The sequence below is a fragment of the Danio rerio genome, chromosome 10 (assembly GCF_049306965.1).
Source record: "Danio rerio strain Tuebingen ecotype United States chromosome 10, GRCz12tu, whole genome shotgun sequence".
NCBI classification, from domain to species: domain Eukaryota; kingdom Metazoa; phylum Chordata; class Actinopteri; order Cypriniformes; family Danionidae; genus Danio; species Danio rerio.
Window position 1 is genome coordinate 39,236,233 of NC_133185.1, and position 14,460 is coordinate 39,250,692.

The 14,460-nt window shown below is 34.3% G+C and overlaps 1 protein-coding gene and 1 pseudogene across 3 annotated transcripts in view; both read left to right on the forward strand.

Moving 5' to 3' along the window:
• The window catches only part of stard13a (StAR related lipid transfer domain containing 13a), a 229,806-nt gene that overhangs the window by 55,160 nt on the left and 160,186 nt on the right, over positions 1-14,460 (forward strand). The window contains exon 1 of one of the 3 annotated variants that reach the window (XM_073915028.1): positions 400-517. The exons of the other annotated variants lie outside the window; for them this stretch is intronic. The gene's annotated coding sequence lies outside the window, so the exon portion shown is untranslated. Of the gene's footprint in view, positions 1-399; positions 518-14,460 lie in introns of those variants that run through there. 3 annotated transcript variants of the gene reach the window in all.
• On the forward strand, positions 1,922-14,316 carry LOC100330882 (serine protease HTRA2, mitochondrial-like; annotated as a pseudogene).

Here is a 14,460-nt window from a genome sequence, read left to right on the forward strand (position 1 = left end):
TCATGCACAACTTTTTCCGCGTTATTGCTTTTTATTAGAATTATTACCATGTTTATATATATTTATACGTGTGTGTGTGTGTGTGTGTGTGTGTGTGCGTGTGTGTATGATTCATTTATTTTGAGTAGCTCATTTCAATTATTTTATATTTTCATTATCAATTATTTATCATTTTTAACAGTATTATTATTATCGTTTATATTATATTTTATATGTTATGATTATATAAATTCGTTATTCTTGTAAAATCTTTTTAAATGAATAATGCTTCAAATAATAAATTAAAAAGAAAAATATGCAACAAAATGAAGTTATCCATGTATTACCTGAAATCGCCAGTAGGTGGTGGTAGGACACTGTCTTAAGTGAATAAGACATTTATTCAGCAACAAAGCAACTGTTGTATTTATGAATAGGTCAAGGATGAATCGACTCTCACAATTCATTTAAATCCACAGATTCATTCTCAAAAAATAACCCACTCTAGCCTAAATAAGGACTGAACCGATGTGAACAGGTAGGAATAATGATCAAATTCTTGTGGATTAAACCTCTTTGTTGACATTAATTGCAGTAGATTTTATTAAGTTACAACAAAAGGCAGGACATGGTTTTAATTGCGGACTGTACTTATTTTATGTGTGAACATGCTACATGCTAACACTGTCACAGCATTCCAGTCAACTAATTTAGAGCTACTAACGTTAGTCAACAGTCCCCGCCTTTACTAAGTGAAAAATGCGAATTAAAAAGAAAAAATAACATAAATAAAATAAATAATTACAAATTAAACCAATGAAAATTAAAGTCAGTGTAATTAGATCTAACGTTTATCACTGTATGTCACAGGCTAGTAGCGCTAATTAGCATTTGATGCTAATGCTAACATTGATGTAACTTAATGTAAATATTAATGTTATATTAACGGTACTGTAACTTTAAACTATCTATTGCTTTACTTAAAAGCTCGATAAGTAAAACCTTTTTACTTATCTTTTTACTCGCAAACCTTTAACGTTAACATCAGTCAGATTAATTGCTATTTGAGTGATTCTGTTAAAATTAACTTACATTTGTTTCTGTCTAGATAACTTTAGGAACTATACAGGGAGAGGAATTGTTTAGTTTTATATTACAGAAACTCGATATTTATTTTCTATATTTTTGTTAGGCCACAGTTTGAAATGCCATTCTACAGGCTGAAATGGCATATTTAACACAATTAACCTCGACTTTACTACAAAAAATACAGTCAGGTTTATTTTTTGTGGATAAATGTAAGTTTACTTTAGTAAAACTATGTTTTTGTCTTATTGGCTAAATGGGCTCATGAAAGTGTTTCACATAGAAATGAATAAATAATAATAAATAATAATAATTCCTTACATTTATATAGCACGTTTCCTGCACACTCAAAGTGCTTTACGCATTGGTGGAACATGTTTCCTGAAAGACATTTTGAAATGGAAACAATATTTTTCTTTCCCATTTATCGATGATATTTGGTCAACAATACATTTTTACGCCCAAATCAGGTAGAAAAAATTCATTTCAAAATATTACACAGGTACTACTATCCCTGCAATATATTTAATAATAAATAATAATAATAATAAAAAAATCACAAAAATGTTCTTTTTGTACTTGTAAATTTTCTGATGATTTTTGGAAACACGTTTCAGGGTTGATTTTTGATTAATTTGGAGATATGCTGTAGAGAGAGGAATCATTAAAAGGCGAGAAGTGAAAATTCTGTCGTCATTTACTCCAAACATGCTTGCGTTCTTGTGATATTTTGAGAAGTCAGTGGTCCCTCACTGATTATAAAAAACACACACACACATTTTGAGTCTCTATGCAGTTACATTGACCGTAATTTAAGTTATGAAAGCAAACAATATACTTTTGTTTTATATTAATTATGACGTATTTAAAGGAAGGCTTTTTGGCAAATAGGCTCATTTTTCAAGTCACTCAGAGTTAAACTGTTGTGTCTCCAACAACAGGCTGATGGGCATTCAAGGTCAAAGAACACTTTCATTGTCCTAGAATATGCATTTATTTTTACCAAATTATGGCAGCGAATCGCATATGATTATTTAGCAATTAATTTTTTCCTACACCCCTCCCTAACGCGATGCTAATCTGCACTGATTGGTCCTATTGTACTCTGTTGTGATTGGTCAACAGCGTTCAGCGTGAGACGGAGAGAAATGGCCACCATGGCTTATCAACAATATTGTTTTTTTTAATTTTCCCGGGATTGCGCGTGCAACAAATAGGCGGGGCCAGGCCTGGATTAAGAACTCAGGAGCTCCTGGGCACATTATCTTGTAAGGCCCCCTACCTGGCCCTACCCCTATAGTTGAATTTAAAAAATAATAATAATATAATATTTTTTAAATAAAATGAATCTATAATTTGTTGCCCACATATTTAAATAAATGATATATAGTACATATGTATTTACAAAGATTTAACTTATTTTTCAAAGCATTGAATAAAAATACTAATAAATTGAATGTTTTTTTAGTATACTTGTACAAGTTCACTGAAACAGTACTATATATATATATATATATATATATATATATAATTTTTAAGGGTATTTTTAATGTAGAGCTTTTACAAACTGATAGAGCATATTGTTTGCATGGCATAGGCTATATCACACAATGCCTCTCCAATCCAGTTCTATGAATCTGAGTCTTTAATAATACACACACTTATTAATGATTTACTGTCTCTCTCTTCCTCTCCCTGTATTCTCTCTACTCTTCTCGTGATGAAAAGTTGGCAAACAGCATAGATCAACTTGATTATAAACCTAAAAGTATCAGAAAATCACACACACTATACCTCTTCTCCTCTCCGGTCTCTCTCCTCTTCGGGGCCTTTCTCTCTCCCTCTCTCTCTCCTTTTTCTATCTGTTTCTCTCACGATGAATCCAGTCCGCGCTGCGCTGCTGTTAGCCTCCTCCGCCTGGTTAATGCTAGCTTACTGATCTAACGTTACCATAACGTCTTCTTCTATACCCTCATCCTCCTGATCATGGGTCTGTTTGAAGAAGGTGTGTATGGAAAATGCCTCAATAAAGATGCCTCCTCTCCTCTTTCTCTCGCGTTTGCTAAATCCACATGTCCACTCATTTTTGATCCATGATAAATACTAACGTTACACTACAGTCCGCTCAGTTTAGTGCGGGTTTTTTCAAAACTGATGTTTCCGCGCTTGACCAATTACAGCATTCTGTTTAGTTAAAGAAAGAAAGACAATTTAAACATAATAATAATAGTTATATGTGATTTTTTTGCTCAGATGAAATACAGTTGTCTGAGCAATATAGTTTTTACAGAGAAGGAGGCACCTTTATTAAGGCTAAACATTATTAAATACCCACGAGGCACTTGACTTTATATCGCATTTGCATTATTTATTAAAAATGTTTCCTTCCTGTTAAAAATAAATATATTTCTAATCTGATATGTAATGAGGAGAAAAAAAGTAGCACAAGTTCAGCAGATGGTGAATTCGAACCGGGTTGATGATCAATCGCGTCAAAAGATGTTGCTGTGCACATTACGAGGTACGCCACTCAGGCTGTAATGCTGCATAGCTCTTCTAGGCCCACACGGAATCTGCGCCCGCAGAATTCCACAGATTTTTCACAGAATTCTGCAGATTTTTAGCCTATCATTAATTCTGTTTATTTACTTGAGTAAAAATGTGTAAATCTGAATTTATTCAGTTTTTATTCAGTAATTTATTACTTTTTATTTAATATATTAAGGTGTAAGTTATGATACTCCGCTGGATACTCCCAAAATAATTACACAGAAATCCGCAGATTTTTACCAAAATTCTCCACAGAAATAGCAAAAAACGTCCGCAGATTCCGTCTGGCCCTGCTCTTTACTCATGTTGTCTCTGTCAATCAAGCATCGATGGGCATAAAGCGTGAATAGCTTATTCCAACTAGGTGTTCTATTTGCAGTTAGCCTAAAAAGACACCCCGAAATTGTCTTTTTCTTCTCCCCCCTCGCAGGGGCCCCAAGTGCGCTCGGGCCACTGGGCCTGTGCCTATAAGGCCCATTGGTAAATCCGGCCCTGGGCGGGGCTTAAGTTCCATTTCCTGGTCACGCCGGCATGGCTTAAGACTCTTTATCAAGATGATTCATTTGAAGCACTGTGAGTCGACTCTTTTATAAATGAATAAACAGTTTTAAACACTGCACACTTGCAGATTTAAGTCTTAGCTGAATAATTCACTTCACTTAGAGCTGTGTTACACAATACATGGAAGGTCATTCTCAAAAACCCATAATAGAGGCTCTTTAAAAAAAAAAAAGAAGAAGAATAAACTGAACTGAGCATATTTGCAAGTAGTTGTGTGGTTTACCCAAAAAGGACAATTCATCATTTCTGATGAGTTTTTTTTACTCTGTTGAACACAAAAGAAGATATTTTTAATAATGCTGAAAACCTGAACATTGACTTTTATAGTAGTTATTTTTCCTGCTATGGAAGTCAATAGCTAGAGGTTTTCAGCATTATTGAAAATGTCTTCTTTTGTGTTTAACAGAAGAAAGAAACTCATAACGAGTTCAAATATGCAGAGGGTGAGTAAATGATGGAATCATTTTTATTTTTACTATTGATTTCACTGTTAATTTAAGTTATTGAGTTTAATTTAAAAGCCTCACAAAAATACTTTATTCATTCATTCGTTTATTTTCTTTTCGACTCAGTCCTTTTATTAATCTGGGGTCACCACAGCGGAATGAACCGCCAACTTATCCAGCAGATGTTTTTACGCAGCGGATGCCCTCCCAGCTGCAACCTATCTCTGGGAAACATACATACATACTCATTCACACTCATGCACTACGGACAATTTAGCCTACTCAATTCACCTGTACCGCATGTCTTTGGACTGTGGGGGAAACCATAGCACTCGGAGAAAACCCACGCATACGCAGGAAGAACATGCAAACTCCACACAGAAATGCCAACTGACTCAGCCGAGGCTCGAACCAGCGACTTTTTTGCTGTGTGGTGACAGCACTACCTACTGCGTCGCCAAATTACTTTATTTTTTTATATAAAATTTGATTTAAAACTATATATTTTTTATTTATAAAAATAATTTCCAATTATTAAAAAGCCTTTTCAGTGTCAGTTTTCAGCCAAATGCATCTAGAATTTTCAGTTTCAATCAACAAGCTTCATTTCGGTGCTTCCCTAATCTTGCTATAAGAGGGTCTTTTTGCATTGCACAACTCAAAAACAAGGCGGCAAAACATCTAATTATTATAAACATTTTAAATTATAAACATTTAATTACTATAAAAATAGAACCAAACATTTTTCCCCAAATTCCCAAAAAAATTATTAACAAAATTATTGTTATCAGACATTTATAAAACACTTATTTAACGTGTTGAAGCAACTCAATTCTTAAGTTTATTGGGGGCAACTTGATTGTTTTATGTTCAACTCACTTACATTTATAAAAACAATCAAGTTAACCTAATTCTTTACTTTTTTATCATTTCTATTGTTAAAACATTCTCACATTTCGCAGGGTTGTAAAACCCAACAATGTTTTAACACTACACATATATTTACAATATTTTTTGTTAATTCGGTTTAATTTCTGAATGTTAAGTAATCAAAAGTGGTAGTGGTAGTTGTTGTTGTTGTTATTAATAATGCTGTTGTCATTTTCACTGACATTATTACTATCATTATTATTATTGTACTATCTATCTATTATATGTTTTATTTAAATCTTTATTATTCTTGCTTCATTTTTTTGAATTGTTGTATATTTTTATGTTCTCTTGTGTATATACTTTGTTTGACTTGTTCACCCAGTTACCTTTACATGCGCGCGCTCAACAGGATTGTTTTTTTTTTTCAGTAGGGTGTTTTATGTTGATTCTCTCTATAGAGACTTTTTGGATCACTTGTTTCTATTTTAAGATGACCAGATGGTTTTAGTTTCAGTTGTGTTTGGGAATTGTGACTAATATTACACTCTTTCTTTCAGACACCCCTTTTCTGGCCGTTCCCATCTCGAATGGTTCTGGCTTTATAATAAGTAGTGATGACCTGATAGTGACAAATGCCCATGTGGTCGCCAACAAGCGTGGTGTTCTTGTCAAACTGACCAATGGTGAGACTTACAACGCCACAGTTCAGGATGTGGACCAGGCTGCAGACATCGCCACCATCAAAATCAATGTTAAGGTACAGATGGAGCTTTGAGGTTGTACTGTTAACATATGTTATCTTTTGGGGATATTTAATTTTTTAATTAGGGATGCATCGATCCTGATACTTGGATTGGATATCGGTTTGATACTGCATATTTTTACTGCAAATCCCATCTTGCATGTGCTCTATATTCTGTGTAATTTATAAGCAAACAAAAGCCAGAAAGGTAGCCTTTTATAAGACAGTAGAAAGTTGTCTTGTAGGCCTACTGTATCCCAAATGTTTTGAAGCCATTCTATAGTTTAATGTGAAGTACAGATCAATATTCACATGGTTAAATTCATGTTCAGTTCTGCGCTTCCCTCCGCTGCGCCTGTCAATCATTCTCCGTTTATTTACAATTCAAACTGCGTGTCACGTTCATGACAACATGAAAAACTTTCTCCAACACTATTTGTCCCTGTTAATTTAAATAAATATTAATTTATTATATTACATTATATTAATTTATTATAATGTAATATATATTATATTGGTTCATTTCTGCCTGAAACGACGAGTTCATTTTTGTTTCTAAATCTTGTAGCTGTTAGAACAGCAGATCGCATTCGCAACACTGGAACTGAGTGGGTTATTACCTGCTCTTCACACACAAAGTAGGCCTACCTGAAATTTAAAACTAGAAAAGGCTCAATAATACATTGGACAGATCCTTAACGCACTGATTTCTTCCCTTTTTAATGCTGTTTTGGATTGGAAGCTGTCTCAGTGATGCATCAAGCACTTCATTCACACACCGGCTGATGTGACGTGTGCCGCTCTGTAAAATTATTCTGTAACATTAAAAGTTTCTGTTTTCTCATCCTTCCGACTGAGTTTATTCTTTCGAGGGGAATACTTTTAGGATAGTTTGTAAGCCTGGCTCATTGTGGTCAAAGTTGTTGATTAAATTAATAAAAGTGAAACTGACAATCACAATATAGATTTTAATTAACAGAAAATTATTTAGCCTAGTACCGGCTGCTCTGAAAACTGTGAATATTTGACTGTAATTTTATTTATATCAATAGTTTATTTAACAGACCAGTTTGTGTTTTGATTAGGGTCAATAGTGGTAGCCTGTTGCAGAGTTCAAAGAAAAATCTTACTATTAAAAAAGGAAACATAAGCTGGACCACAACACCATAGAAACTGTATTATGCTTAAAAAAATGGCACAGTATCAGGATCGGATCTGTATTGGTCGATACTCAGAATTTTGGGATCGAAATCGAATCAGTTCCAAAAAAGATGGTATCGGTGCATCATTATTTTTATTGAGTCATAGTTTAATATGGTAAGAACAAGGACTCATTTTATTTTATTAATTTACATTTTTAGTAAAAGGTCTTTATCAAATGAGTAATTTCTTTTTGAAAAAAATTGTTTTGTTCATTTAAGAATTAAACCTATAGAATCAAAATTGTGTCACGGTTAGTACATTAAAAGTGTGTGGTCAATATGATTTTTAATGTTTTTAATGGCTCTACATTAACTTTTTTGATCACCAGCCTATATGGCTAGTAGTTTTTCAACTTTACTAGCCACTCGCCATTTTCACTTTTGTTGTTGGGAAAATATATTTGCAAAATTACTTGATTTAAATGTGTTGTGTATGACATTGCTCAATGAGCATGAGTGGTAGTGGTTTCATGGTGTTGCTTTGTAATTATTTCAGGGCTAAACATTAAGGTTGTACCAATTTTTTCTCTGACCACACTGGAAAATAAATAAATAAATTAATTAATTAATAAGTATTTCTTAGCCAAAAATGTTAAATAATTTTAAAATTTCAAAAACTAGCGAAATATATGTTATAATATGCAAACACTTTTTATTAAATAAAACTTAAATAACAATTATTGTCATGTAGCCTGTCTAAAACTATGAAAAGTAGTCTGTCCTAGCTCCAAGACCAAGGTCTCAGATCAGCAGTTAACTATACATTAAATTTAATCTATTAAATCAATGTTACTGAAAAGAATGATAATTTAACCATATTAACAAAAAGAAAGCAGGTGAAAAACATACCGTGTGCAATAATAAAAGGATGATCAAACGCACACAGTTAACGTTAGGCCCATTAATAATCTGTTTAAAGATTGTTTAAAGCTGAAGCTGCAACCGCTGCTGCATACATAAAATACCTTCTTTTTTTTTTTATCTCGAGCTCTTGAAAATGGTGGATGTGTATCGCTTTTTGTGAAGTCTATTTCAAACAGAACCGATCGCAGCATTGTGTTTCCAGTCAAGGTTGCTTCACGCAAGGAAATGGGATCGTGCACGCTTTTAAAAAATTGCGCGCATCACATAACATTCTGTATTCATCTGCTTTCTTTTGCTTGCGTGAACACAGTTGTTTTTGTCAGTCGGGCTGCTTCTCATTTCTAGAGGTTCATCCTTATTGTTGAACCCTACTTCAAAAAAAAAATACAATTTAAAAATGATTTTCGACCAGCCAAAGTGGATAGTGGGAGTGGCTGTCTAATCCGCCACAGCTAAAGTCTACCTGCGGTTGGTGGGTGTTAATGTCAAGCCCTGGTGTTAACCCATTAATCTGATTATACTGTATTTAGGCTACATACACACTGTAATATTTCAGGAGGAACGGCAGCATACAAATATGGAAATAAACTCGAAATTGTGATAACCTTAGTGACATTTGGTTTCGTATCCTCAGATTTTTAAACGCAGTAATATTACAGCAACTACAGAATATTATAGTCAACAATTTTAGGTAAACCAACAGTAACAGAGGAGGCTTTAATGTTTGGAACGCCATTTTTGCAATTGATTTTTGACTGTTTTCTTTTACCACAGTTCTAGTACATGGCCATATAGTCTGACATAGTGTCATTGTGTTCTCTGTCTTGTCCCAGAATCTTCTACCAACGTTGCGTCTTGGCAAGTCATCTGATGTGCGGCAAGGTGAATTTGTGGTTGCCATGGGGAGCCCCTTTTCTCTTAAAAACACCATTACATCTAGAATCGTCAGCTCTGCTCAAAGAGGCAGTAAAGAACTGGGTCTCTCCAACTCCAACATGGACTACATCCAGATGGACGCTACCATAGATGTAAGAGCACTGGAAACTGGGTGGTGTTGCATGCAAAAAAAATGTATGTCATCATTTAATGAATTGCATTCCATCACTCAATCACAATTCTGCTTTACAGTTTGGAAATTCAGGAGGGCCTCTCATAAACCTGGTGAGTCGCTGACATTTGCTCAACTCACTGCTTCTGCCTTTTGGTTTAAAGCGTCACGAAACACCAAAACACATTTTTGAGATGTCAATAGTCATATATATGTCTCACGCTGCTAAAAACACTCTTAGGACACATATTTAACAATAAAAGTGAAAATTGGTAGTTTTTGCGTTATTTCAAACAAATTCGTTCTTCCGGTTTAAAAAGAAATTTTGAAGCTACGTCAAGGCCATGAGCTCCTTGTGTAAATTCCAGCATGGAGACTGGGTGTCTGTATCGGCGGTTACAATGTGACGTCTTTGAGCTTTCATCATTAATTCAAGAGAAAGACAAACTAATCAGTGCTCTCTATTGTGAATGAGGTGCAGCTTTATTAATATGCATGATAGCTTCAAAAACTACCTGTTACAGTATTCAGAGAGACGTGACGTTGTGTTGCTAATCGTAAATAAAACAAGTGGAAGAAGAAGAATTGTTCGGAGACATGGGTCGTCAGTGTTGTTTATAAACGTGCCACAACAAAGGTTTTGTTTCATTTTCCCGCGATGAGAAAGGACCCACATTTGTGGACTACAGTGGTCTTCTAACACGCAACAAAAATGTTTGTAAGGAACATTTTTACCCGAGAGCTTTTTGTATTATAAATGGTGAAATCCAGATTTGCCACTCGTCTTCTTATAAAAAAAAATCGCAAATCCAGTTCACAATGATTGTCCTGTCTCTACGGATTTGGTAAGTAAGCAATCGGTGTTCCTTGTTATTCAGATGGCGAAGTAGGCCATTAAAACTACACTCTTCTAGCAGTTCCTCGGATCCAATATGTCATTTGTCATGGGGGGCACGCATGAAATGTTCTTGAATGAAAATGAAAGTGCCAAACTGCAGTTAAAGTCGACAAATTAAGAATGAAACTCCCCAAAATTACATGACACTCCGGAGGAAACGTGGATAGCGTGGTGACACAATGACGTTAATCGTATTATGTGCTTTAACATGTAAAACGGGATCATGAAATGAACATTCAAAAAGCAACTCATGTAAACATCTTAATCATATTATTGTTTTAATCAGATTAAGGCAAATAGTTAGATTACTGATGTCCACAAAATCATTGCTTTATCTGTTAAACCGACAAGTGTAACACAAACTACTCTCCTGTCTTCATTTAGAATAAAAATTCCAAGTAACTCAACACAAGCAAAGACAATTGTAGGCATAATAGTAGGAGTATTAGGGTAGGAGTATTTATAGCCACAGACATGCAACCTTTTTCAGGGGTAGAAAACTCTGGTTTTAGGCATTTAATTAGTGTGCTAGAACCACTCTACGAAATCCCAAGTAGAACGTATCTCACAGCTATGGTGGTACCCTCCTTGTACAATAATGTGAAGGAGAAAGTTATTAGTGCACATTTAGTAGTTGACTACAGATTGCTGGACCTTCAGAGCAACACAGAGTTTCATGACTGTCATATTAAGAACGTGAATTGTTTTCAAATGTTCATCAATATTGTATTGTACTGGCCATACTCTAGCCTTATGTAATAAACTGATGTGTCATGTTTGTACTCTTCAGGATGGTGAGGTCATCGGCATTAATACCATGAAAGTGACAGCAGGGATTTCCTTCGCTATTCCCTCAGACAGAGTCTTCCTAGACCGATCTGCAGACAAATAGAGTAAGAATGACCTCACAGCTGCTTGCTTTTGTCTGTGACAGAATTTTTTTTCACTGACAGATGGTTATTGGGTCTTTTTTTCAGAGTCTTGGTTTGGAGAATCGGGATCGAAAAGGCGTTACATTGGAGTGATGATGTTGACTTTGACCCCCAGGTGCCAAACACTTTTATTACAATTTTACAGGAGAGCAAAATTCATACATTATGGAATCTGCAGATTTTTGTTATTTACCACTAGATTTGGCTCTTAGAAATTCAAGTGCTGGAATACCTGGAAAATTGGCTTGTTTTGTTGAAAAGTGCTTAATTTATCAAGGAGAATTTGTATGCAATTTTCACGCCCGAAAAATAAAAATGTTTGTGAACTTTTGTGACAATTTAATGCAAAAATACCTCCACAATCTACCGTGATTCCGAAGCAGTGATTTAAATGATATGAGAAGTGGCCAATCACAGTCAACCTTGTTTAGTTTTACATTGAACGTAACGGCGGGACAAAGGCCTTTCTGTGTTGCAGTGACAAAAAAAAAACAACAACTTAAAAACAAATGTTTTAATGGAAAAATGCTTTTGGGATGTTTTCACTATATGTTATTAGCAAGAGTAATTAAACCACGAACATACTTCCTGCCATTTCAACGATCTACACACTCATTTTGCTCTCTTTTCTCCGCTCTCTTCTTCTGACTTGTCTGTCACTCTTCTGAATGTTGGCGTGGGAATGCAGGTATTGCGCAATTACTCATTTCTGCATACGTCGTGAGCACTTTATTTTAACATGAGAGCGCAGTCATGTACATTAATCATAAAAACACATATGTGACCTCTTAAATAGGCTTTTTCAAATTAACTGCAAGTCCTCTCATCATCTCGTGTGTGTGATCAGACTGTATACAATCGCGATCTCTTCAATATTAAAGTAGAAATTATTTATCTTTGCTCCTTGACTAAATTTAGTATTTAGAGTACAGACTTTTTATTTGGCTGTATCGTCAAGTAAAACTTACTGTACTTTGAGCAAAGTTGGAATTTTTTATATTTCTTTACGACAAAAGAATTATGCTAGAAATGTTTCTGTTTGGGGTATTTGTGGGTTTTATACATTATAGCTGTATTCTGATCTGTCTTAAAGCATCACTGAATTGTACAGGCATTACAGGTCAAAGCAATCTGCTGTTAAATTGATCATTATAAACAATAAGACTCTTCAAACACTGCTTTGAAAAATGTAGTGTTGTCATAATTCAAATACCTAGAGTTAAACAAAGCCATTTGCTTTATTATCATTTTATTTATTATTTATGACAGCGTACTAGTCTTTTTTTGTAAAATTATTTCAGTTTAAGATCAAGTGTAAAATAATATTTCCATGTGCTGTACAGCTATTTAAGAAACAAATTTGCCATATTGTAAAGACAAGAATGAGCAAAAAAGAAAAATGGTGTAAAATATGTAAATAAAAGGCTAAATTGAAATATTTTTATCATATACTTTAATTAAACCTTTCAAAACTTGAAAATATTGTTTAAAAAATGGACAAAATGTGTCTCTGGTCTTATAGAGTATGTGGTAGTTTTGCCAGTACTATTGAAAAAGATTAATTGTCATGGAAGGAAAAATCGACCATACTTCCTTTGTTAGTGCACATTTTTATATATGTAGCTTTGTGATTCAAGCAATTAAACCATTCAAATAAATTTATTATCATTTCTTGAAAAAAGAGCCAAAATGAAAATCTGAGTTTTTTTCCCCAAAAATATCTAACTAGTACTCTGAGTAGTTTTTAAAAGAGTACTTTGTACTTTTACCCAATGTTAGTATTATTTACTAAAACTTGTATTATTTTAGCAGTGTAATAGTATAAAAAAACATTTTCACAAGCACATTTAGTGCAGGTTTAATATATTATTAATACACAATTGATTAATTAATTATATTATTATTATGATCAATAATGGTTTTTATTTGTGTATATATATAAATTCCTATGCAGTGTTTTAATACGTTGCGTGTCAGTCTTGAAAATAAAAATAGGTGCTGGAAAAAAGTACTTAAAAGTCCTTGATTTTCATTAGGCTGTGCCTGTATGAGCCCTGTAAAATTCAAGATATTTAAGGTTTTAGTTTTGTATACATAATGTAGAGTTAAGCAATATCATAATGTAGAGTTGAACAATATCATTTTTTTTTGTCCCAAATGACACGAGTTCAATTGTGGTATTGATTTGAACACTTCTGTGAATAATTAAAGGTGCAGTAGGTGATCTGCCAAAATGCTAACCGCTTAGCATATTATCTTTGGACTGCGGGGAGGGACTGTGATTCAAAGCCACATGGCCTGAAATCTGCATTTGCTGACAGACAGTTTGAGCTGCTTATCTGAATTACAGGAGATGTCGACCCGACAATATTTAATGGGATGAACATTTTTTAGTTTTATACTTTACCCAGAATATAAAATACATTAAAACACATTTAGATCATTTACTTTAATCATTACTATTGGACTGTGAAGAGACTTTCAACCAGCACAACTAAAATGTTTCTGAGGACAATCACCTACTGCACCTTTAATTCAATGCATTGCAAATTAACAGCATTTCCTTTTTCACACTTTATGTGAGTGAAGTAGTATGAATGTTTTGTTGAGGTGTTTTTGGTTGAAGCAAATATACCATTGATTGTTATGCTGATCTATCTATCAAACTATCAGTCTATCTATCTATGAATCTATCTATCTTATCTATTTATCAATCAATCCTTAAACTGTAAACTTTGCACTGAAGTGAGTCTTTTATTATCTTTAAATTCTCTTTTTCCCCTCCTCACTATAATCGAAGAGCTAAGGATGCGAGACCCGTCCTTCCCTGATGTTTCTCATGGAGTTTTCATCCACCGTGTGATTGTAGGATCTCCAGCCAACAGGTGTGCTGCTCTCTGAACATGATGTTATCAGCTGTTGATTAAGGCATCCTTTGATGATGTCATTTCCTGTTTTCTGTTTTGCAGAGCCGGAATGAAGCCAGGAGATGTTATTATTGAGATCAATGGGGTAAAGGTGAACACGTCGGAGGAGATATATAATGCTGTGAGGACCAGCGAAAGCTTAAATGTGTTGGTCCGCCGGGGGGCCGACCTGCTCATGCTGCACATGACCCCAGAGTCCACAAAGTGACATCAAGTCAAGTATTTAGTAAGATTAAGAAATGGTGAGTAATGAGAAGCTGTCATAGTTGTAGATGTTGTAAGAAAGGAATCATCTAAAGAGTTGAACAGTTGTAGCAAACGCTGGACATTCGTGTAGTAAACGTGTTTCTGG